General features: G+C 49.7%; 1 protein-coding gene across 1 annotated transcript in view; it reads right to left on the minus strand.

Annotated features, from left to right (window-relative positions):
* The window catches only part of LOC144753098 (lysophosphatidic acid receptor 6-like), a 52,225-nt gene extending 29,565 nt beyond the window's left edge, over nucleotides 1-22,660 (minus strand). Inside the window, exon 1 of the mRNA XM_078640885.1 lies at nucleotides 22,547-22,660. The gene's annotated coding sequence lies outside the window, so the exon portion shown is untranslated. The remainder of the gene's footprint in view (nucleotides 1-22,546) is intronic.
* Nucleotides 22,661-23,042: the final 382 nt, after the last annotated feature.

Genomic DNA, 23,042 nt, shown 5'->3' on the forward strand with positions numbered 1-23,042 from the left:
GCAATCTTGACCCGGGTGTCCTTAAAGTGAACAATAACATTGAGTTTGGGCAAACATCTATTCAAGTAGGTTCTCATTTTGGGCCAGCCCCGTCGCAGTCATTGTCAAAAGCAGTACTATTCATTCTTTACGCATTTTATATAATACTTATTTCAACTAGTGGTGTCACTGCCGTAAAAAAATGGAACATAAACAAGTCCAATAAACCACATAATACACATTACACAGATTACAGAGCAGGTAACAAATTCAAATCACTTGATTTTTCCATCATAATGGCAAAGCAATTGATGATAGGGTAGGGTAGTCTGAGACAGTGTTTTGTGTATATTATGAGGCTGGGCTGCTGTAGCCTCAGATGGAGTCTTGCATTCATTGTGAGGGTGGAGTGCAACAGCCTTCAGGGTGTCAAGTGCACATCAAGCGAGTGGGGTGTTGTAGCTTCAGATGGCGTCTTACATTCATTGTGAGAGTGGAGTGCAACAGCCTTCAGGGTGTCAAGTGCACATCAAGCGAGTGGGGTGTTGTAGCTTCAGATGGCGTCTTACATTAATTGTGAGAGTGGAGTGCAACAGCCTTCGGTGGCGTCAAGTGCACATCAAGCGAGTGGGGTGTTGTAGCTTCAGATGGCGTCTTACATTCATTGTGAGAGTGGAGTGCAACAGCCTTCAGGGGGTCAAGTGCACATCAAGCGAGTGGGGTGTTGTAGCTTCAGATGGCGTCTTACATTCATTGTGAGAGTGGAGTGCAACAGCCTTCAGGGGGTCAAGTGCACATCAAGCGAGTGGGGTGTTGTAGCTTCAGATGGCGTCTTACATTCATTGTGAGAGTGGAGTGCAACAGCCTTGGGTGGCGTTAAGTGCACATCAAGCGAGTGGGGTGTTGTAGCTTCAGATGGCGTCTTACATTCATTGTGAGAGTGGAGTGCAACAGCCTTCGGTGGCGTCAAGTGCAAATCAAGCGAGTGGGGTTTTGTAGCTTCAGATGGCGTCTTACATTCAATGTGAGAGTGGAGTGCAAAAGCCTTCAGCGGTGTCAAGTGCACATCAAGCGAGTGTGGTGCTGTAGCTTCAGATGGCGTCTTACATTCATTGTGAGGGTGGAGTGCAACAGCCTTCGGTGGCGTCAAGTGCACATCAAGGGAAGGGGGTGTTGTGGCTTCAGATGGCGTCTTACATTCATTGTGAGGGTGGAGTGCAACAGCCTTCGGTGGCGTCAAGTGCACATCAAGGGAGGGGGGGTTGTGGTTTCAGATGGATTCTTGCATTCATTGTGAGGGTGGAGTGCAACAGCCTTCAGCGGTGTCAAGTGCACATCAAGCGAGTGGGGTGTTGTAGCTTCAGATGGCGTCTTACATTCATTGTGAGAGTGGAGTGCAACAGCCTTCGGTGGCGTCAAGTGCACATCAAGCGAGTGGGGTGTTGTAGCTTCAGATGGCGTCTTACATTCATTGTGAGAGTGGAGTGCAACAGCCTTCAGGGGGTCAAGTGCACATCAAGCGAGTGGGGTTTTGTAGCTTCAGATGGCGTCTTACATTCATTGTGAGGGTGGAGTGCAACAGCCTTCGGTGGCGTCAAGTGCACATCAAGGGAGGGGGGTTGTGGTTTCAGATGGATTCTTGCATTCATTGTGAGGGTGGAGTGCAACAGCCTTCAGCGGTGTCAAGTGCACATCAAGGGAGGGGGCGTTGTGGTTTCAGATGGAGTCTTGCATTCATTGTGAGGGTGGAGTGCAACAGCCTTCGGTGGCGTCAAGTGCACATCAAGGGAGGGGAGTATTGTAGTTTCAGATGGAGTCTTACATTCATTGTGAGGGTGGAGTGCAACAGCCTGTGGTGCTGTCAAGTGCACATCAAGCGGGTGGGGTTTTGGGGCCTCAAATGAAGCCTTGTCATCATTGTGAGGGTGGAGTGCTGGAGCCTCAGCTGGTGTCTTGTGCACTTTACAAAGGTGGGGTTAGTCAATCGATGTCCCATGAACACCATGAGGGGTTGGTTTTGTAGTGATTGTGGTGTCTGGAACATCATGTGGGGTGCATTTTGTGGCGATCGACATCTCGTGACCATCATGAATGGTGAGTGCTGTGGTTACTGAAGACTCATGAAAATTAGGGGTGAGTTTTGTGGTAATTGAGGTCACATGAACACCATGGAGGGGGGGGGGGGTTGTTATGGCAGTAGAGGTCTCATAAAAATCATAAAAGGTGGCTCTTGTGGTAATCGAGGTTTAATGGACATCAGAGGGGTAGGTGTGGTCAGACGGCTACCGGAAGCCTGCTCTTAGCACAGTTAATAAGGGTGCAGCTATTATTAAGGCAGCAAGGGCAGTGTCAATGTGTGCAGTGAGGTGCCCACTGCAGGCTGCTCCCAGCATGGAACACAGAATTGTAACTGTCACTTCTTTATTTTATTTTTATTATTATGCAGTTTTACATAGCGCAGACTTTGCCCGAAGGGTATTGGAATTCTTTATTGAGCACCAGTTACATTACCCACAGTCACGTTAATTTTTTTTTCTTTTTTTAACACCTTGGCTTCTGCGCGAATTCTGCCGCGGTGCTGGACATTCCAATCGCGGGCATGGCTCGGACAGCACCCGGCCGTCATGAGCACACGCCCACCGTGATTTATGATGGCCGGGAGTCATCCTGGGTACTTGAGCGCCACGCCCAGCCACGCCCAGCCCCGCCCCCCCTCGCACCGCGGCAGAATTTGCCGCGCGGTGAAGAGATTAACCGCATGCGTGCGGCGGCTTTTCCCGCTGTATGCGGCATTTTAAAAATTACCGCGTTACATGGCGAGCTCAGCTCGTCATCAGCACACGGCAGGTAACGCTGATGACGAGCTGAGCTCGTCATCAGCATGGAAGGGGTTAAGGTGCTCAGCCCAGCACTCAATTGTCAACACCAGCGCTTGTGACAATCTGTCACAAGGTGGCACTGTCTGGCTAATTTAGAGATGATCACAACAGGTAATTATTAAGTATATACATTAAAAATGACTGTTACCTGCCATTCTTACAGCTTTGGAGGCCTGAAATTGTCTGATTGTCACACTTATAGGCGTGTGATGGTTAGTAGTCGTGTTGTTACTATGATTGGCAGCATAGCAAGGGCATGTGGGGAAAGCTGCAGAGGCCTCCTGACGAGAACCCTGGCAATTCATTTATTTACAAATTATAACTGGCAGAAAGTGCAGTTGCACCAGGGTCTAGGGGTGTGAGGAACCCACTGCATCCTTCTCCCAGTCCAAGGACAGGGCTATCATGAGTGCAGCGGGTGCAGCGTCGCAGGGGTCCAAGGGTGTGAAGAGCCCATTGCAGCTTCTGCTTCCAGCACAGGGGTGCTTCTATCATCAGTGGAGCAGTGCTAAGGGTGCAGGGGTGGGTGAAACCCGCTGCAGTCTGTTCCCAGCATAGGGGCACAGCACTCATTAATGCAGCAGGTGCAGTAGCACCTGGGCCCGGGTGTCTAGAGTTCACTGCAGTCTTCTCCAAGCACAAAGAAAAGAGGTTCAGCATAAGCACAGCAGGTACAGTAGCACCGGGGCCACAGGGGCAAAGAGCCCACTGCAAGCTGCTCCCAGCACAGTGACACAGCCATCATTCGTGCAGCAGGGGTAGTGGTACCTGGGCCCAGTGGTGTTAGGTGATCACTCCAGCTCGCTCCCAATACAGAGGTGTAAATATTAGTGCAGGAGGGTCAGTGACACTGGTGCCCAATGGTCTGAGGAGGTCACTGCTTCAAGCGACGAGTACAGGTGCACAACTGCCATTAGTGCAGCAGGTGCAGTGGCACCAGGGTCCACATGTTTGAGACGCACACTGCCCCTTGTTCCCAGGTCAGGGGCTCATTTAAGTATAGTGCAGCAGGTGCAGTGGCACTAGGGTCTATGAAGCCATCTGCAGCCTGCACCAAGCCCACAGGCACAGATGTCATGAGTGCAGCAGGTGGAGTGATACCAGGGCATAAAGTGTAAGGAGCAAATTGCAGCCTGCCCCCATCCCAGAGCACCGAGGCTCACTAATTGTCAATGCATCTGCTTCAGTGATACCGGGGCCCCAGAGCATTAGGAAACAACTGGAGCCTGCAACCTGCACAGAGCACAGGGACACAGCTATCAATAATGCAGTAGTTAAACAGCACCAGTGCCTTGTGGCGTGAGGAGCCCTCTGTAGCCTGCTCCCAACAGAGAAGCTCCACTGTCATCAGTGAAACCGGTCGGGGGGCGTGGCTTAAGCGCCGATGTAACCAGAAGCGGGACTCCGGAGCTCCTCCGCTCCCGCCTCGCTCCCAGCCATATCCTGACCCCCGGCCCGGACCCTGGACCCTCAGCCGCGCATGGGAGGACCTGGGGAGCGTGGGGAGTGACCTTGGCGGCCCCGGAGTCCCTGTAGCGGCCCCGATAAACATTTTGAGCACCGAGGCGCGCCTGGGTTCACGGGCGCCCAAAATGGCGGCCGCGGTCCCTGACGGCGGAATCCTGTGGACGCTGAAAGGTCCTGGGGTGCAGCGACGACCACCCGCTCGGCGGAGGGGACCCCCCCCCCGGTACTGGTGGAGGCGGAGGGCTTTGCCCAGCTGAGGGGCGCTTGACGGCTCAGGCGGCAATTGCAGCAGCAAGCTGCCTGACCCCAAAATGGCGGCCCGGAGGTGACAGGAGCAGGCCGGGCTCTCTCGTCGGCGAGGATTGACGGTTGGAGGCATCGCTGGGCACCTGTAGCGGAGGCCCTGGAGACCCTTGCCCTGGGGGAACTGACGCTCGCAGCAGCAGTGGACACGAGGTGAGCGGCCCGAGCTGGGAATTCTGAAGTGAGGAGCGCCCCGCATGGCGGCTGCTGCCCACAACTGAAGGCAGGGCGCTGTTGGAGCTGGGAGGCCCAGGAGAGTGAGGGGCATCCTTGCGGCGACCCCCCTGACGCCGAGGAGAACTGAGGGCACAGCAGCGTTATAGGGATTGGAGTGCGAGGACATAGAAGACTGCCGGCCCCTCATTGACGCCGCCCACGCACTGAGGGCTGCCCTGGTGACACTGTCTTAGGGGGTCCCGAGGCCCTCGTGGGAGGGTGGGGCCGCCCCGCTCCTGGTGAGAAGACCCCGGCGCCTCACGCCCTGCAAAGATCGACGCCAACCCTCACTGCGGATCAGTGGTGCGCGGGCTCTGTGCGTGGAGGACACGTAGGGACGACGGGCCGCGACTGACTCGGGGACCCTGGTGCCCCGTCGCCCTGGTGGAGGAGGAGACCTGCCCCTGGAGCCTCTTGGAGAGCTGGTGCCAAGCCTGAAGGGGGTGCGGAGTCGCGACGGAGCCGAGAGCCCCCGTGGAATTTGGTGGGGGGGTATTGGAAGAGCCTGCTTCGCCGGTGACCCCCGAAGGGGCGCGCAAGACTTGCCACCCGGCAGGATGGCCCGAGGGGGCAAGAAGAAGGGCTTTGGCGCCCTGAAACTGGATGACCCGGGCCACCTGGTGGAGGACGATGAGCCGGGGCCTGGAGCGGGGGGCACAGCCTGCCAACGTGACCCGTCTCTGGGGGATATCATGCAGGCGATAGTGGCGTCGCGGGAAGCCCTCGAAAAACGAATGGACACCATCGGATCGGACTTGACCTTGCTGAAGGACGACCACAGGAAACTGAAGGAGCGAGTGACGACTTCAGAGGTGACCCTGAAAGAACTGCCGGGAGAAGTGGCCGCTCTGAGAACATCACTGGCGGAGATGGCACAGAAGGTCCGGGTACTGGAGATCAGAGCCGAGGACAGTGAAGGACGCTCCAGACGCAATAACCTCCGCCTCGTGGGGGTCCCAGAAAAAGTGGAGGGGCAGGACGCGGTCTCCTACCTAGAGGGCTGGCTGCGATCTGAGGTGGCCCCGGATGGCCTTTCCCCGTTTTTTGCCATAGAACGGGCACACAGGGTCCCTGCTCGTCCTCCCAAGCCGGGGGAACCGCCGCGGCCGATAATACTGCGTCTCCTGCACTTCCGAGACAAGGACCACATTCTCCGGAGGGTACGGGACCTACCGGACCTGAGAATCGACAACAGCAAGGTCATGGTATTCCGGACTTCACAAGAGATGTGCAAAGGCAACGGTCCTCTTTCCTAGCGGTCAAGCGGAAGCTGAGATCACTGCAGCTGCCCTACGCAATGCTGTTCCCGGCTCGGTTGAGAGTCATTGCAGGAGACCGTACCCACTTTTTCCTGACGCCACAGGAGGCCTGGAGCTGGATTGATGGCAAGGGGGGGCCGAGCGCAGATCCCCGCCGGAGACCTCGCCCAGGAGGCGCTCTGCGGAAACGACGCCGACACGGAGATCTGGTTCCCCGTCGGGATGGCAGCAGGAGAGAGCCCAGGCGGTGTTGGCAGTGGCGGCCATCAGCCAGGGAGACGCCAGTCCCTCCAGTAGTGCATCGGAGCGCTCGAAGGTCAGTGCTCCCAGTCCGGGATCCAGCAGTGGACAGGAGCTGTCAGAAACGGACCTGCCGGTGGTGACTCCCCAAACAGCTGATGGAATACTTGGCTAAGATGGGCCGCCGGACACTGCTCCCATTTGTCAGGTACCGGGGGGCGGTCGGGGGGATGCTTCCGAACGCTATGCGGTGAGGGCTGGAAGCCTCCTGGACTTAACTCTTAGATGTGGAGGGGGGGAAGGGGGACGTGAGCCGGGGGTCCTCTCCTGAAGGTTCTGGGGGGTGGTGGGGCGGGGGCGGGGGGCTTCGGGTCTGATTGGGTCGGTATCACGGTCACCCAAGCCCTATTCTACTGAGATACGCTTTCATTGACTAAGTTTGGATGGGGTTTCCATGTTGGGGGTCTGTCCTAGGGTGTGGGAGTTGGGGAAGTTCTATTGTTCGGGTGGGAGGGGGAATAGGGGGGGAACTCGGGCGTGCCAGGGGGGTTGCTGTGAGAATGGATGAAGCGAGATGGGCTCCACAATGGGACCCGACCTAGACTACAAATGTCTCACGTGGAATGTAAGGGGAATGCACACGATGCAGAGGCGCCACAAAATCCACTCCTATTTAGTCAGACGGGGCATACACTTCGCCTTCCTTCAGGAAACGCACCTACTAGATAAGGAGGGCAGGGCACTGCAAAGGAGGTGGAGGGGACAGGTCTACCACACTGGGTACTCCGCATACGCCAGGGGGGTGGCCATCTGGATACGGGCGGGGGTTCCTTTCCAATGCACGCAACACCTGATTGACCCGGAGGGGAGGTATGTCATGGTGAGGGGCAAGCTGGATGGGTGGGATCTTACTCTGGGCTGTCTGTACGCTCCGAACGTAGACCAACCTGCTTTTTTCTCCTTGCTGTCCAAAAAGCTGGCCCCGTTCCTGGTAGAGCCCCTGCTCCTTGGGGGATACTTTAATAGCGTCACTGACACCACTCTAGACAGATCACACCCCCCCCCCTACCCAACGCACCAGCTGGCAGACTGGCACTTGCGCGTACTGCGTGGCAGCGTCGATGGGGCCTGGTGGACTCATGGCGGGCTGGCCACCCATCGGACAGGGACTATTCCTTTTTTTCCGCTCTCCATGAGCTACACGTACGCATCGATGCCTTCCTGTGCTCTCAGAGCGTGCATGCAGAGGTCCGCCACAGTGAGTACCTCACGCGTACGATCTCGGATCATAATCCGTTGCTTTTGCAATTGAATTGGTCCCAACACCGCCCGCGTATCCCTGCCTGGAAGCTGCGTCCGGAGGCACTGGAAGATCACCTATTCCGCGCAACAATAGCCTCGAACATTGAGGAATACTTTCGGGTCAATGAGGGCACGGCGAGCTCGGCCACGATAGAGTGGGACGCCTTCAAGACGGTGGTAAGGGGTCGGTGCATTGCGGCGGCGTCGGGAGTTAGGAAGACGTTGTTGGCTGACATCACGAAGGCGGATGAGAAATTGCGAGACCTAGAGAGAGCGAGACCGGAGCGGCCTGACACCCATGTGACGCTACTTGAGGCGCGGGAGGCAGTGGCGGCCGCTGTGGAGCGACTCCGGGGCTTCGATTACAAGGCCTACCTCACGCGCGCGCACTCGGAGCGCGACAAGTCGGGAGCCCTCTTGGCCTGGCTGGCCAACCCGGCTCGTCGGAACTCGGTCATTCTTGAGCTGAGGGACCACTCGGGAGCGGCACGGTTTGATCAGGAGGGGATCAATGGAATCTTCCACGATTACTATACGGAACTCTACCGCAGCAGGATCCTGTTGTCGGAGGAGGAATTCCAGGGTTTTATTGAGGGCCTGGAGTTACCCGAGTTAGACAAGGAGGGAGCGAACGGCTCGGGGGCAGCATTCAAGAGAGAGAAGTGAAGGTCACCATCAAGAGTATAGCGCGGAACAAGACGCCGGGCTCCGACGGGCTCCCAACGGAGTTTTATCTCACGTACATCGACCTTTTGGCGCCCCAACTGGCGCGGGTATACAATGAGGCAAAGAGGCTGGGCAGCCTACCGAAGACCGCCGGCGAGGCACTCATAGTCTATAAACATACGGGGATGCAAAGGGTCTAAAAAATATATGTACACTCAATAGTGTATACTCAATGATATAGGTGAGTCGCTAGTTGTTGTAAAGGAGAGACAAAAAGATTTGTGAAAAGATACCCATCAGCCCACCTATTGGCGGAATCTCATCCTCTGGGTTGTTTTGAAACTGGTATCTGCTAGGTACCTCTCTGATGTGTAGAGGAATACTAGCCTTAGATCCACCAGTGCGAGACAGTCAATAGGATGCGTTTGAGGGTCTGAGGGAACAAGAAAGTTGCAGTGCAAAGAAGAAGTGTGTAAAGTAGTGAAAGAGAAAAATGTTAACATTGCCTAATATGATGTCAAAAGAGTACTTTATTGGGGGAGACCATCATAGTGGCAAGGTTAAAAGCAGCGTGAAGATAGTGTACAAAACAAATATCACTATCAATTGTTGGAATTATCTGGTCAACATGTTTCAGCCTTACCAAGGCTTTCGTCAGGACCCGTCTGATTACACTACTGCAACATGAAGAAATAAGGAAAGACCTACCATTTGTAGATTGCTATAAGGTGGTCTTGCATCTCTGTGATTAAAGAAACTCTCCTAAAAAACAAAACAATTATGACACAGACTGTAACACTTATTTAAACATTATCTGCAAAGGTGTCTGTGTGTATCCATATCCAAAATTCTGCAATTATGAGATTTGGAGAAAACTCACCTAAAAATTCTAGGGAGATTACCTCACCTCGCCTGGCGCTCGCTCAGGTTAAATGAGGCCCCGCTCTAAAGAAAGAGGGAAAAGAAAGGAAAAAAGGAGAAGATAAATATTGTTGGTTGAAAGCAGTAATCTGCTGGCCTTATATCTCTCCTATTTATTTTCAACTGAATGAACTCACTTCTGTTTTTTTTTTTAAATGAACAAAAAAAGGAGAGGAGACCTCTAGAAGCCCAATTGGTGACGAAGAAATCTACTAAACCCATATGTCTGTTAAAATAAGACTGCTGACTCTCTCAATATATATAAAAAATACCAAAGATTCAGTTTAAGGAACAGTGGCACAATCTATATTAATTCTAGCACAGTCTATAGTAATTTGTAAGCAGTCTAGTAGGCGTAATGCCCATTACCCTCGAGTTCTCATATGCAGGAAGAGAAGAAACGAAAACCCACCTCTCCGTCGGTGCCTCTGGCTATCATCTGAGCCGAGGGGAAGGTGAGGGGCATTCTATTGCGACTTTGTTTTATTTCCGCGCTGCGGACCTGAAGGGAACACATAATATTGTTCCATAATAGGTCGTTATGTTAAAAGGAACCGGAAATAAACTAGTCTCAGCTTACACGCCCACCGTGTTGTCGTGGGCCTGAAGGGAAACCAGTAGTAGTATGCCGTAATTGGTAGGCATATTTGGCTGTGATTGGTTCTAACCTCTACCGGAAACCGGAAACCAGAAAAGAAAGAAAAAGTACCCGGCAATGAAAAAGTCACGCCTACAGCGTTTGAATAGTATGGCGGACCTGAAGGAGACATACATGAATATACCGTGAGGTTGTCATTGAAGGGCATGGTGGACTGTAATTGGTTTTGTAGCGGACCTGAAGGAGACATACATAAATATACCGTGATAGGTTATCGTAGAAGGGCATGGTGGGCTGTGATTGGTCTGTAAAAAAAACGGAAAGAAATGCAACCGGAATTACATCCAAAGAGTCAAGCCATCTACGTATTGGTACGCCTGGCGCGTTAGAATATTTGCGGCGGACCTGAGGGAAATGCACCATCATGCGCCGTAACAAATTGTTACAATGCGTAGAATAGTGACGGACATTAATCCCACTCAGTGACAAGTGATAACAGACCTAAGGAAAATGCACAGCAATGTACAGTAAAAAGATGTTTTGCACGTGTTTAACTGTCAGACCCCACTTCAAGTCAATGGTAAATTGCTGGCGAACAGTTCAGTCGAAAATGTAGCAATCCTATCTCCAAACGGAGAGAAAGCACACACTTCCATGTAGATTATAACACCCCCTGTGGTTTACAAGAAGTTAAAATATATATAAAACAAGGGGATAACAGCTTCATATTGCCCATATATTTTAAAGCTACAGATCAGACCAAGGGAAATAACGATATTCCCTCGTGGTCAGGCACTACATATTGGTGGAACATAGTGGATAAAAATATATATAGCGGATGAAATTGCTGCAAAGAAGCCATGGCTTCTCTATCAGAAATGTTATCATACAAAAAAGAGACACAGATGCCAGTGATACTGTGAGGGGAATCAAAGTTGAGTCCAGGGAATTTCGTCATTCAATCCGGTTATGTCACACTTAAGTTTGAAGATCCATCTTTGTTCTCTCACAAACAGATATTTGGAAATATCCCTCACATGTGGCGGAATGAAAGGTTGTTCTAAAACTAACCATTGCATATCCTCAACAGAGTGTCGCATAGTTAGAAAGTGGTTTGTGAGTCGTGTTGCCTGTTTGTTGCACCTAATGGTGCTTTTATGTGCCTGGATTCTGAGTTTAACTCTCCTGGATGTCATCCCAATGTAGCGGAGTGAACAGGGGCAGGTGATCAAATATATCACCCTCTCACTATTGCAATTTGTATGCCGTTTTAGTACCCAAGGACGTGAGGTGCCAATATCCACTGTCAGAGTCCTATTAGTTTGTGGGCATACTGAACAATTGCCACACGGGTAGTGTCCTTGAACCGGTGGCATGTTCCAGAGCGTTGTCAGAGACTCCTGTGGTTCAGACCGTGGTCTGGTGTGTACCAACTCATCTTTCAAATTAGAGCTTCTCTTAAACGAGGATGACACCTTCCAAAACTTGTCGAGAGCAGAGAAAATGGCGGTGGAAACACTATCGAAAGATAAAAATATCATTATCAAACCCGCCGACAAGGGTGGTGCGATAGTAATCTTAGACACCACCACTTACAGAGCAGAATGTTTAAGACAACTACAAGACACAGGAGTCTCTGACAACGCTCTGGAACATGCCACCGGTTCAAAGACACTACCCGTGTGGCAATTGTTCAGTATGCCCACAAACTAATAGGACTCTGACAGTGGATATTGGCACCTCACGTCCTTGGGTACTAAAACGGCATACAAATTGCAATAGTGAGAGGGTGATATATTTGATCACCTGCCCCTGTTCACTCCGCTACATTGGGATGACATCCAGGAGAGTTAAACTCAGAATCCAGGAACATAAAAGCACCATTAGGTGCAACAAACAGGCAACACGACTCACAAACCACTTTCTAACTATGCGACACTCTGTTGAGGATATGCAATGGTTAGTTTTAGAACAACCTTTCATTCCGCCACATGTGAGGGATATTTCCAAATATCTGTTTGTGAGAGAACAAAGATGGATCTTCAAACTTAAGTGTGACATAACCGGATTGAATGACGAAATTCCCTGGACTCAACTTTGATTCCCCTCACAGTATCACTGGCATCTGTGTCTCTTTTTTGTATGATAACATTTCTGATAGAGAAGCCATGGCTTCTTTGCAGCAATTTCATCCGCTATATATATTTTTATCCACTATGTTCCACCAATATGTAGTGCCTGACCACGAGGGAATATCGTTATTTCCCTTGGTCTGATCTGTAGCTTTAAAATATATGGGCAATATGAAGCTGTTATCCCCTTGTTTTATATATATTTTAACTTCTTGTAAACCACAGGGGGTGTTATAATCTACATGGAAGTGTGTGCTTTCTCTCCGTTTGGAGATAGGATTGCTACATTTTCGACTGAACTGTTCGCCAGCAATTTACCATTGACTTGAAGTGGGGTCTGACAGTTAAACACGTGCAAAACATCTTTTTACGGTACATTGCTGTGCATTTTCCTTAGGTCTGTTATCACTTGTCACTGAGTGGGATTAATGTCCGTCACTATTCTACGCGTTGTAACAATTTGTTACGGCGCATGATGGTGCATTTTCCTCAGGTCCGCCGCAAATATTCTAACGCGCCAGGCGTACCAATACGTAGATGGCTTGACTCTTTGGATGTAATTCTGGTTGCATTTCTTTCCGGTTTTTTTACAGACCAATCACAGCCCACCATGCCCTTCTACGATAACCTATCACGGTATATTTATGTATGTCTCCTTCAGGTCCGCTACAAAACCAATTACAGTCCACCATGCCCTTCAATGACAACCTCACGGTATATTCATGTATGTCTCCTTCAGGTCCGCCATACTATTCAAACGCTGTAGGCGTGACTTTTTCATTGCCGGGTACTTTTTCTTTCTTTTCTGGTTTCCGGTTTCCGGTAGAGGTTAGAACCAATCACAGCCAAATATGCCTACCAATTACGGCATACTACTACTGGTTTCCCTTCAGGCCCACGACAACACGGTGGGCGTGTAAGCTGAGACTAGTTTATTTCCGGTTCCTTTTAACATAACGACCTATTATGGAACAATATTATGTGTTCCCTTCAGGTCCGCAGCGCGGAAATAAAACAAAGTCGCAATAGAATGCCCCTCACCTTCCCCTCGGCTCAGATGATAGCCAGAGGCACCGACGGAGAGGTGGGTTTTCGTTTCTTCTCTTCCTGCATATGAGAACTCGAGGGTAATGGGCATTACGCCTACTAGACTGCTTACAAATTACTATAGACTGTGCTAGAATTAATATAGATTGTGCCACTGTTCCTTAAACTGAATCTTTGGTATTTTTTATATATATTGAGAGAGTCAGCAGTCTTACTTTAACAGACATATGGGTTTAGTAGATTTCTTCGTCACCAATTGGGCTTCTAGAGGTCTCCTCTCCTTTTTTTGTTCATTTAAAAAAAACAGAAGTGAGTTCATTCAGTTGAAAATAAATAGGAGAGATATAAGGCCAGCAGATTACTGCTTTCAACCAACAATATTTATCTTCTCCTTTTTTCCTTTCTTTTCCCTCTTTCTTTAGAGCGGGGCCTCATTTAACCTGAGCGAGCGCCAGGCGAGGTGAGGTAATCTCCCTAGAATTTTTAGGTGAGTTTTCTCCAAATCTCATAATTGCAGAATTTTGGATATGGATACACACAGACACCTTTGCAGATAATGTTTAAATAAGTGTTACAGTCTGTGTCATAATTGTTTTGTTTTTTAGGAGAGTTTCTTTAATCACAGAGATGCAAGACCACCTTATAGCAATCTACAAATGGTAGGTCTTTCCTTATTTCTTCATGTTGCAGTAGTGTAATCAGACGGGTCCTGACGAAAGCCTTGGTAAGGCTGAAACATGTTGACCAGATAATTCCAACAATTGATAGTGATATTTGTTTTGTACACTATCTTCACGCTGCTTTTAACCTTGCCACTATGATGGTCTCCCCCAATACAGTACTTTTTTGACATCATATTAGGCAATTTTAACATTTTTCTCTTTCACTACTTTACACACTTCTTCTTTGCACTGCAACTTTCTTGTTCCCTCAGACCCTCAAACGCATCCTATTGACTGTCTCGCACTGGTGGATCTAAGGCTAGTATTCCTCTACACATCAGAGAGGTACCTAGCAGATACCAGTTTCAAAACAACCCAGAGGATGAGATTCCGCCAATAGGTGGGCTGATGAGTATCTTTTCACAAATCTTTTTGTCTCTCCTTTACAACAACTAGCGACTCACCTATATCATTGAGTATACACTGTTGAGTGTACATATATTTTTTAGACCCTTTGCATCCCCGTATGTTTATAGATAATTAGAATGGGGGATAGGATGCATGCAGGTCTCTAAAAATTCTTTCCCCTGAGACCCCTCTTCACATTTGTTTTTTTGAGGCACTCATAGTCCCCCTCCTGAAACCGGGTAAGCAACCGTGGGACAGGACAGCATATCGCCCATTGTCGATGCTAAACCTGGACTATAAGATCTTGAGTAAGATCTTGGCGACGCGCCTGCTCCCCCACATGGCCTCGCTGATCCACGCAGATCAATCCGGCTTCATCCCGGCCCGTAACACGGCGCTCAACGTGCGACGACTCCTGCACGTGCTGGAGGCCGACACCTATGATGATGGTGAAGCAGCGGTGTTTGCTGTCGACATGGAAAAGGCCTGTGACAGCCTGGAATGGCCTTACCTCTTCCAGGTAATGCGCACAATGGGGCTGGGCGAAGACTTCGTGGATTGGACGGCGCTACTATACCGAAATGCTACAGCCAGGGTCAGAACTGGAAGAATCATTTCCGAGATGTGTGCGGTGAGCAGGGGCACTCGTCAGGGTTGCCCTCTCTCCCCCCTGTTGTTCGCCATAGCGATCGAGCCACTCGCGGCGAGAGCCCGCCTGGGGCGGACATATCAGGGACTGGATGTCTATGGCCAAGTACACCACATAGCTTTGTATGCAGACGACCTGCTAATGTTTCTGGCGGACTCGACTCATTCTCTGCGAGGCGCTAAGGCCCTCCTACAATCACTGAGTAAGGTGTCGGGCCTCCGGGTAAACTGGGCGAAATCATACCTGTTCCCAGTCCGACCGCGTAGACTAGGCCCACAAACCTCGGAGGGGGTGACGTGGGAGGAGAGGTGCCTGCGCTACCTAGGGACCTCGATCTTTCACGACACAGTGGATATTCTTGAGGGGAACGTCGGTTCGGCGATCAGGCACGCCAAGGAGAACTTCGAGTTTTGGGGCACGCTCCCGTTGTCGCTCATGGGGAGGGTGGCACTCCTTAAGATGGTGACCCTTCCACGGTTGCTTTATTTCTTTAGGACCCTCCCGATCTGGATCCCGGCGAGCTACTTCAGGCGGTTAAGGTCACTAGTGATCGACTTTCTGTGGGGGACGGGCAGACGCAGGGTGGCGCACAGCACACTCCTCCGCCCTAGGGAGGAGGGTGGGCTTGCGGTGCCAGACTACGAGCTATACTACCTGGCGGCCCAGCTGCAGTGGCTGACGCAGTGGGTCGCTCGAGCCAGGAGAGAAGGCGATGGCTCCGGAGAACCGGCGGGCCCGGTTCAGGTGTTATCCAGGATCGTTCTGGGGCTCCCATTGGGTGATTTCCATCTTACTCAAGAATTTGCGACGGTCCGGAAGTGCTGGAATAGATACCGCCGAAGGGGCCGTACTGGGGTGCCGTACGCCCCTGAGATACCGCTCCGACTATGCGGAGCACTGCCGCATGGTGGTTCGTGGCGCGGACTGAGCGGCTGGGAACAGCAGGGACTCAAGTCCATGGGAGACCTCTATGAGGACGGGGCGATGTTGCCCTTCGACCTTCTGAGGGACCGCTTTGAACTATCGGGAGGGGATTTCCTCCTTCATGCGGCACTAACATCGGCAATCCGCAAGCACTGGAAGACGGGTATGACGGAGCCATCGCTGTCGCTGGGTTGCCAATACGTGGTGATGATGGCGGGGACGGTCAAGGCAGTCACGTGCCTGTACAGGCGCATGGTCTCCGAAACTGTGGCTCCTCTGCAAGCTCTGAAGACAAAATGGGAGGCGGATCTGGCGACGGAGATCCCTGACGAGGCGTGGACTGGCATTGTGGTGCGGGCCAGGAACGGTACGCGCAACGCTCGGTTCCAGCTGATGCACTTCTATGTCCTGCACCGGGCCTACCTGACACTTGACAAATTACATAGATACTTCCCAACGCAACCGGCGGCCTGTCCGCGATGCCCGGCGGCCTTGGCCGACTTTCAACACATGTTCTGGTCCTGCCCAGAGCTGAGCTCCTTTTGGCAGGAGGTAGTAGACACTTTGAGGGAGGTCACGGAGAGGGACTTGCATTTATCCATGGCACACTGCATCCTGCACTGGTATCCACACACGTCAAAGAACAAGATCACTAGCAAGTTCTTGGACCTGGGCCTGCTCCTGGCGAAGCGAGCCATAACATCACAATGGAAGGCGAATAGGGGCCCTGGGGTGGAGAGGTGGAAGGCTGAATTGCTCAAATGGGCCCGCTGTGAGGGGGAACTCCGTATGCGGGCTGCGCTCAGAGTAGACAACGACGCGGCACTGGAGAGGGCCAGGGCATGGGAAGGGCTGATCTTAGACCTCTCACTTGTGGGCCTGGAGGAGGAGGACACCCCGACACATAGCCCTGCCCCGGCGGGCCGCTTGCCCGGTGGGGCGGCGACCTAGGCTCCCTACCTTATACCCCTACTTCCTGAGTGAGGACAACGAGTTGTTTGGTGGATGCTCCTGATGGCCCACTTTGGGGCTGCTTTGGTCGAGGAGACTTTGATCTCGCACTGGTGACGGACTGGCACGCCCGGGGGGGTGGGGGCTGGAGGAGGGGGGGGGTTGGGGGGATAGTTCTGGAGGGGAGGAGGGGTGGAGGGGGGCGAGATGGGCGTTAAGGGTGGGAAGTTATTGTTTGGGCACAAAGAAAGAGGCCTTCCTGACTTTGATGGACACAGTGTTACGGCGAGAGAGCGAGAGAATTGGAAAGCAGCATTGTCTTTACACAGAAAGCTGATTTCGACTGTTACATGTTATTTCACCCTACACACATATATTGCTGCAAGCACGCTGCTCGACCTCCGGGGTGTGAGCTGAAAAGCTGTGTGACACATGTATCGAACATTTATGAGGGGATTATTCACCGAGGGGACTAACAAACATCTTGTGTATGTACAAATAACTATGCTGCAATAAAAACAGATTTACAAAAAAAAAAAAAAGAAAATCAGTGAAACCGGTCCAGTGGCACCAGTGTCAAGAGCCCACTGCAGTCAGCTCCTAGCTCAGGGGCACCACTATCACTAGTGCTGCAGGTGCAGTGGCACCGCACACAAATGCTGACAACCACACATACGAAATGACAAACACAAACAAGCATTTGCAAAGCCAATATATCTAGCATTGGTTTCCACTCTTTTGGTTTTGCCAATGAGTTTTTGTTTTGTAATGGTTTTTGTAATAACTTATAACAAAATAAATGTTTGTTTCATCAGAAAGCACAAACTGGGCCACTAGGCCTTGGCACTAAAGAGGCCTAATATTCCTGTGTACGTGCACGTTGTGCAAGAGCAGGATGTCATCACTCACAGTGAAGTTGGCCAATGGCTGAAATGGGCTGACTCGTTGCTGCATGCTACATGCTGTAGTGGGCAGAAGGAACACGTGAATGGCATAACAACATAACAAACCAATGGATGAAGAGAGAGCTGGGGCGCCACTACTCACAGTGAACTTATCCAATGGCTGAAGTGGGCTGGCTCGTTGCCTCATGCTGTATGCTTGTAGAGGGTGGAAGAAAAATGTGAAAGCCACAACAGACCAATAAAGGAAGAGTGCGGTTGAGAGCCCCTATAAGTTTTACAAATTTCAAAAAGTCTTGACCACCACAAGACACACATTCACACTTACAGGTACATTGACTGACAGCACATCAAGAGAGTCAATCAAGAGGGAGGGACCAGGAGCTATTAAAGGTCCAGCCACCCATGCTCCTAACTCCAAATATTCATAGGAAAGGTTCAAATATCAATTGGTTCTGGGTAGACTTCCTCTCCGGATTCTAAAGTCCTTACGCACCCAAAAGGATTTCTTGCTTCATCTTTGGGCTTTTGCTCTTCGTGGGGCCAGCGCTGCAATGCCCCACGGGCCCCGCAGGAGGGCTTTTAATCGGAGTGGAGAAGCGTGGCTCAATGGTTAGAGCGCAGACCCTGATGCAGAGGTCTGGCCCGGGACCAGGGTTCAATTCCCGCCTCGGCGGCTCTTGGACTCAATTTCCCGGACCTGATAATTCTCGCCTCGGTGCCTACTCTAATCATGGGTCCCACTCTGTGACTCTGGGCAATAGCTTGCTTCATCTCCACAACAGCCCCAGCAGCGCTGTGGATGCCTGGCTTCACTTTGGGGGTGCCCAGGAGTGGACATTTCACAGGAAAGCCAGGATGGGTTCCACAGCGGTATGAATACAGCGCTACGAGGCCTCCGGGTAGAAGTGCGCTATATAAATACTCTACATTTACAGATCTTCACTGTTTGCTGTTCTGGTGAGTGCTGGAATGTGAAAGTAGGGTAGTGTGTGTAATAGTGTATTAAAACTACCTAAGGTGTGCCGTATCATTTTTAATCAAGTGGTACCCTTGGTAGGGATAAAAATTAAGATCTGAGTACTGTCATTAGGAGACTTATGAACCGTGACAGTACCACAGTGGTCAATATTAGGGTTTTTCTATATGCTTAGGTCGACATGTTTCTTGCCTTTATTGTCCCAAGGGGATCCGTGGCGTTTCTTCAGGACCTGAACATAAATCCTCTACCCTACACTCAAGCGGGATGCGCATCTGAGGTGTAAATGAAGAAAAACAATTTAGGATTCCCTATACCTATGTGCATGCTGAATCTAAATCCCTAAATGCAACCCATCTGGTGTTGTGGTGCTTGCCCCTTAGATCGAGGCAGAGGACCGCGTCCCAGCTGCAGTATCTATTCGTCCTGCACGGATTCACGTTCAAGACCTTCCCTTCTCTGCCCGTCTGTAAGTCTAGGAACATAACATGGGGCATGACACCCATTCCCACACACCTTCCCATACAGACACACTGAGCTGGAATCTCATCGAGCATGTGCAAAAATTAAAAAAATACAGTGAGTGGAAATACTAATGTCAACACAAAAAGGAATTGACTGAGCCAATGTGAAGTCACTCTCCGATTAAAGGGGTGAATCTCTGACTTTGCCAGTGTTGTTTTGAAATAGATTTTATTTAAAAATAGCAAGCAGAATTTTGCAGGAAATAAGTTTAACTATAAAATGTATCACCAGCTATTTCAGGGTCATACATCTAATTGTTATTCCAACACCTCACTTGCTAATTGAAAAAATATACTATCCTGGCGATAGAAAGGCAAAGCCACGTTGGCATAAACCACATACTTGTTAAAGTTTACTAGCTACATTTCTTGAAAGGCTAATGCTGTCAAGGGTTCCGAAGAGACTTCGAAAAGCTAGATGAAGGGTCAAGAAGGGAACCGCTTCAAATTAAAGTGAATCAGTTCTATAAGGGATGCAATGTCTGATATGTTTCCATTCAGCTGAACTTGGTTTGGATGTCATGCAGCAAATAATGACCGATTTACGTCCTTCAGTTGCAAAACTTACTTCGTCTTGCTTAGAAAAGGCAAGTAAAAATAAAGCAGTACTATGTGTTTTATGTCACAAGAAACTTTTCAAAAGTATTGTTGTAAAGTCTATCAGTCGGAAATGCCTTGAAAATATGGAAGTTGTGCGGAGTCCAATCAAGAACTTAGATGTCACTTCTGCGTTTCAGGTGGCATCGCCCGAAAAGATGACAATATCTTTATGAACAAGCAGCACATCACGATGTCACCCTAATATCTGAGACCACAAATGACTTCCCTGTTCTTTTAATACAAATAACCACCTTGGGTGAAGAAATGACGGCAGATGTCGGGAACACCCCTGGGTATGAATCACACTGTAGAAAAAACACAAGATCAGGAAGTACTTCAAACCCATCATAAGAAAATTAGCTTCCTCAGGAGTGGAGCTAGGCAAGTCATTGGGCAGAAAAAGTACAATGAGCCGCTACCAATGAGCCACTACACAGGCTTTGTATAGCATAAAAAACGCCAAGACGGGCCAGGCAACAGAGCAGAAGAGACCAGCAACTAAGTAACTCCAGGGCTGTTCTAGTAAACGCCAAGTTATGCGACCATCAAGCACCACTCAATGCATCGCCAGGAAAGAGCAGCAAAATGCCTTGATGTACTAAAACTATAAGTGCCCGGAAAGCCACTAGGAAATGCTACTGAACTCCATCCGGAGGCACCAATAAATAGTGCTGGGATAGGAGTCACCAAACACCACCAGCAAACAAGAAATATAGGAACCAGCAAACATAAGAAAAAGAGACCAATAATCTTCATCAGAAGGGGCCATCAAACACCATCATAAGGGATCATCAAATGATTTAATGATAGAATACCAAAATCACCAGCAGTCCAAATGTCCACCAGGAGGTAATAGCAGACACCAAAGAAAGAATAAATACATCTCAACAGATAGGACCTGAACACATCACACAACGGACCAGCAAGCATGAATAGGTCACCATGATGAACCAGCAAGCAGCCCAGAATGGGATCAACAAACTCAATCTGAATGGACTATCAAACACCACCATGTAGAAAGAGTGAAAATCATCAGTCGGGGCAACCAGTATAGAATAGCAAATAGACAGTAGCAACTATCAAACACAACCAGGAAGGGAAAGTGCCATTACCACAAGGGACCCCTTCGAATACTAAAAAAAAAGCACACAAGATGATGGACGGAATGTTGCACAATGGCAAAACATTCACCCCCAGTCACAGATCTGCGTTTAATCCATCGTTATTTTGCTCACCAAGCCACCCCAGTTCAGACATGGCCATATGCAAATCAGACTTGACCCTGTGCCTCGTGGGAACAGTCCAGACCGAACTGCCAAGCCATGTCTTCCCTGGACCGGAATCAAGCATCCTAGGACCAGTTTCTGGCTATCAGCCGTGTTCAGCCAGGATAGCTTGACTCCAGTGGCTTGGTGAGCACAGGACCCACGTCTGGGCAAACCCTTCCCACATAGGGTGAACAGCAAAACACACAAGATGATGGCAAAACATTCACCCCCAGTCACAGATCTGGGTTTAATCCATCGTTATTTTGCTCACCAAGCCACCCCAGTTCAGACACCCCTTCGAATACTACCATTTGGGACGTCCACATATATCAAGGAGTCACCCACAAAGATCACCGGGAGACATTTCCACAGACCAACAGGAGCAAACACCACTACTAGGGCTCAGTAAGCACTAGCAGGAGGGGCCAGCTGACACAGCCATGAGAATATATACAACTAAAGGCAAATTGAATATGAATTGTGCCATACCACCAAAAACGGAACAATGTGTTTCCCCAAGTGCTAATCTCACTGAATGCCGGATGATGAGTTAGCCTTCTACTATCATTAAGTGATTTCCAGTGTATTAAATTGATGTCATTCGGTACTCCACCCCAATGTGTTTCAATATAAAATAAGAGGCTCGTTTCTTATTACTTCTGATTACCCCTGGGTTTCTGTGCCCATTTGCAACTAACGAGAGTAACCTGATCATATAGATAACCCTCGTGGGACAAGTTATTATGAATATTCCATATGTGAAATACCGAAGAAGTGATAAGAATATTGTGAAACACCGGATGGCAATTAGAAGAACTCATGAAGGGTGATGTTATTTCATAGTAAACAGAAGTGTTAATCAATGACGTACTCCATACTTTATCAAAGTATATAAGGATTGCAAACCCTTTGAAGTGCCCCTATCCTACAGTCCTATAACCAGGACACCCAATTAACACCCAGGTACCAGCAAACACTGCCTGAAGGCACTAACATCCTCTCCTAAGATAGGACAAACAAACATCACCAAACTCTTATCAGGAAGGGAGAGCAAACGCCACCAGAATGTTTGTAAATTTGTATATTTGTTGTATTTGTATAGTACAACGTCAGAGGCAAAGATTCAGTCAATAAGTGATTTGCTGGGAACCTGGATCCTCAAAGTGGAGGTGGAAAGTTACTGCATTGAGATTGATTGTTCTTTGAGCAGGTGCGTTGTCTGCTTTTTCCAAAACTAGAGTTGGATTGGCTCAAAATGGAGCAGAACGGGCTAATGAACACTACCAACAGCAACCAGGAGCACTATCAATAATGAAACCTAATCAACCTCAGCAAAGGTCAGGTACACCAATCAGGAAGGGCGAGGAACCAGCATATGCAGGATGGGCTAGCAGAATGAACCAGATGAAATGGGCCTGCAAACCCCACCAGGAGAGACGAGTAACTACCCCAGGAACCAACAAACAGCAGGAGTGGGGCCAAAGGATTTGATCATTTGAAGTTTTAGTTCCTCAAATAACTAAAAATAATTACAGTAATTATGATAACAAAAACAACATCAACAATAATAATCATAATACATGGACTGGGAGTTTCCATAGTTTTTGGTATTTTTAAATATAATTCACATTTAAAAAAAAAAACTTTATTTGAATTCTAAACAGAAGTACCTGAATAAGTCTTAGTCAAGTAGTTTCTCGGCGAACAGCAGTGCTCCTCAGACAGCCTCCCGTAGACTGCTTCTCTCAGACCACAGGGGCTATGTAATATTCCCCGGGAGTTCCTCTTTCACCCCCTCAGTCTTTCCGAGGAGACATCACATCCTGGTGCTTTCTGAACTCCGCTACGCAATCATGTAATTTCACCCAGCAAGTAGTAGTGGTGCCCTAATAGGAAGTGAAAGTGGTGGCAGAAGACACAGGGAGCGTTGGCACACGTAGAGGACACGTTCACCTAGAGTAGGCTGCCTTTTCCCCTAAGGACGATTGCAGTGGCATAACAAAACGAGAGGGCCCCCCTGCAAAGTACATGGAGGCCCCCCCCCCCCATGCTCTGGACCCAGTCAGTAGCTCTCAGGCCAGGGCCGGACTGGGAACCCAAAGCAGCCCTGGCATATTTTGTCAGACCAGTCTCTCTATGGTACGTAGAGAGCCAGCCTGACTTTTG

The sequence above is a fragment of the Lissotriton helveticus genome, chromosome 5_1, assembly GCF_964261635.1.
Source record: "Lissotriton helveticus chromosome 5_1, aLisHel1.1, whole genome shotgun sequence".
Lineage (NCBI taxonomy): Eukaryota > Metazoa > Chordata > Amphibia > Caudata > Salamandridae > Lissotriton > Lissotriton helveticus.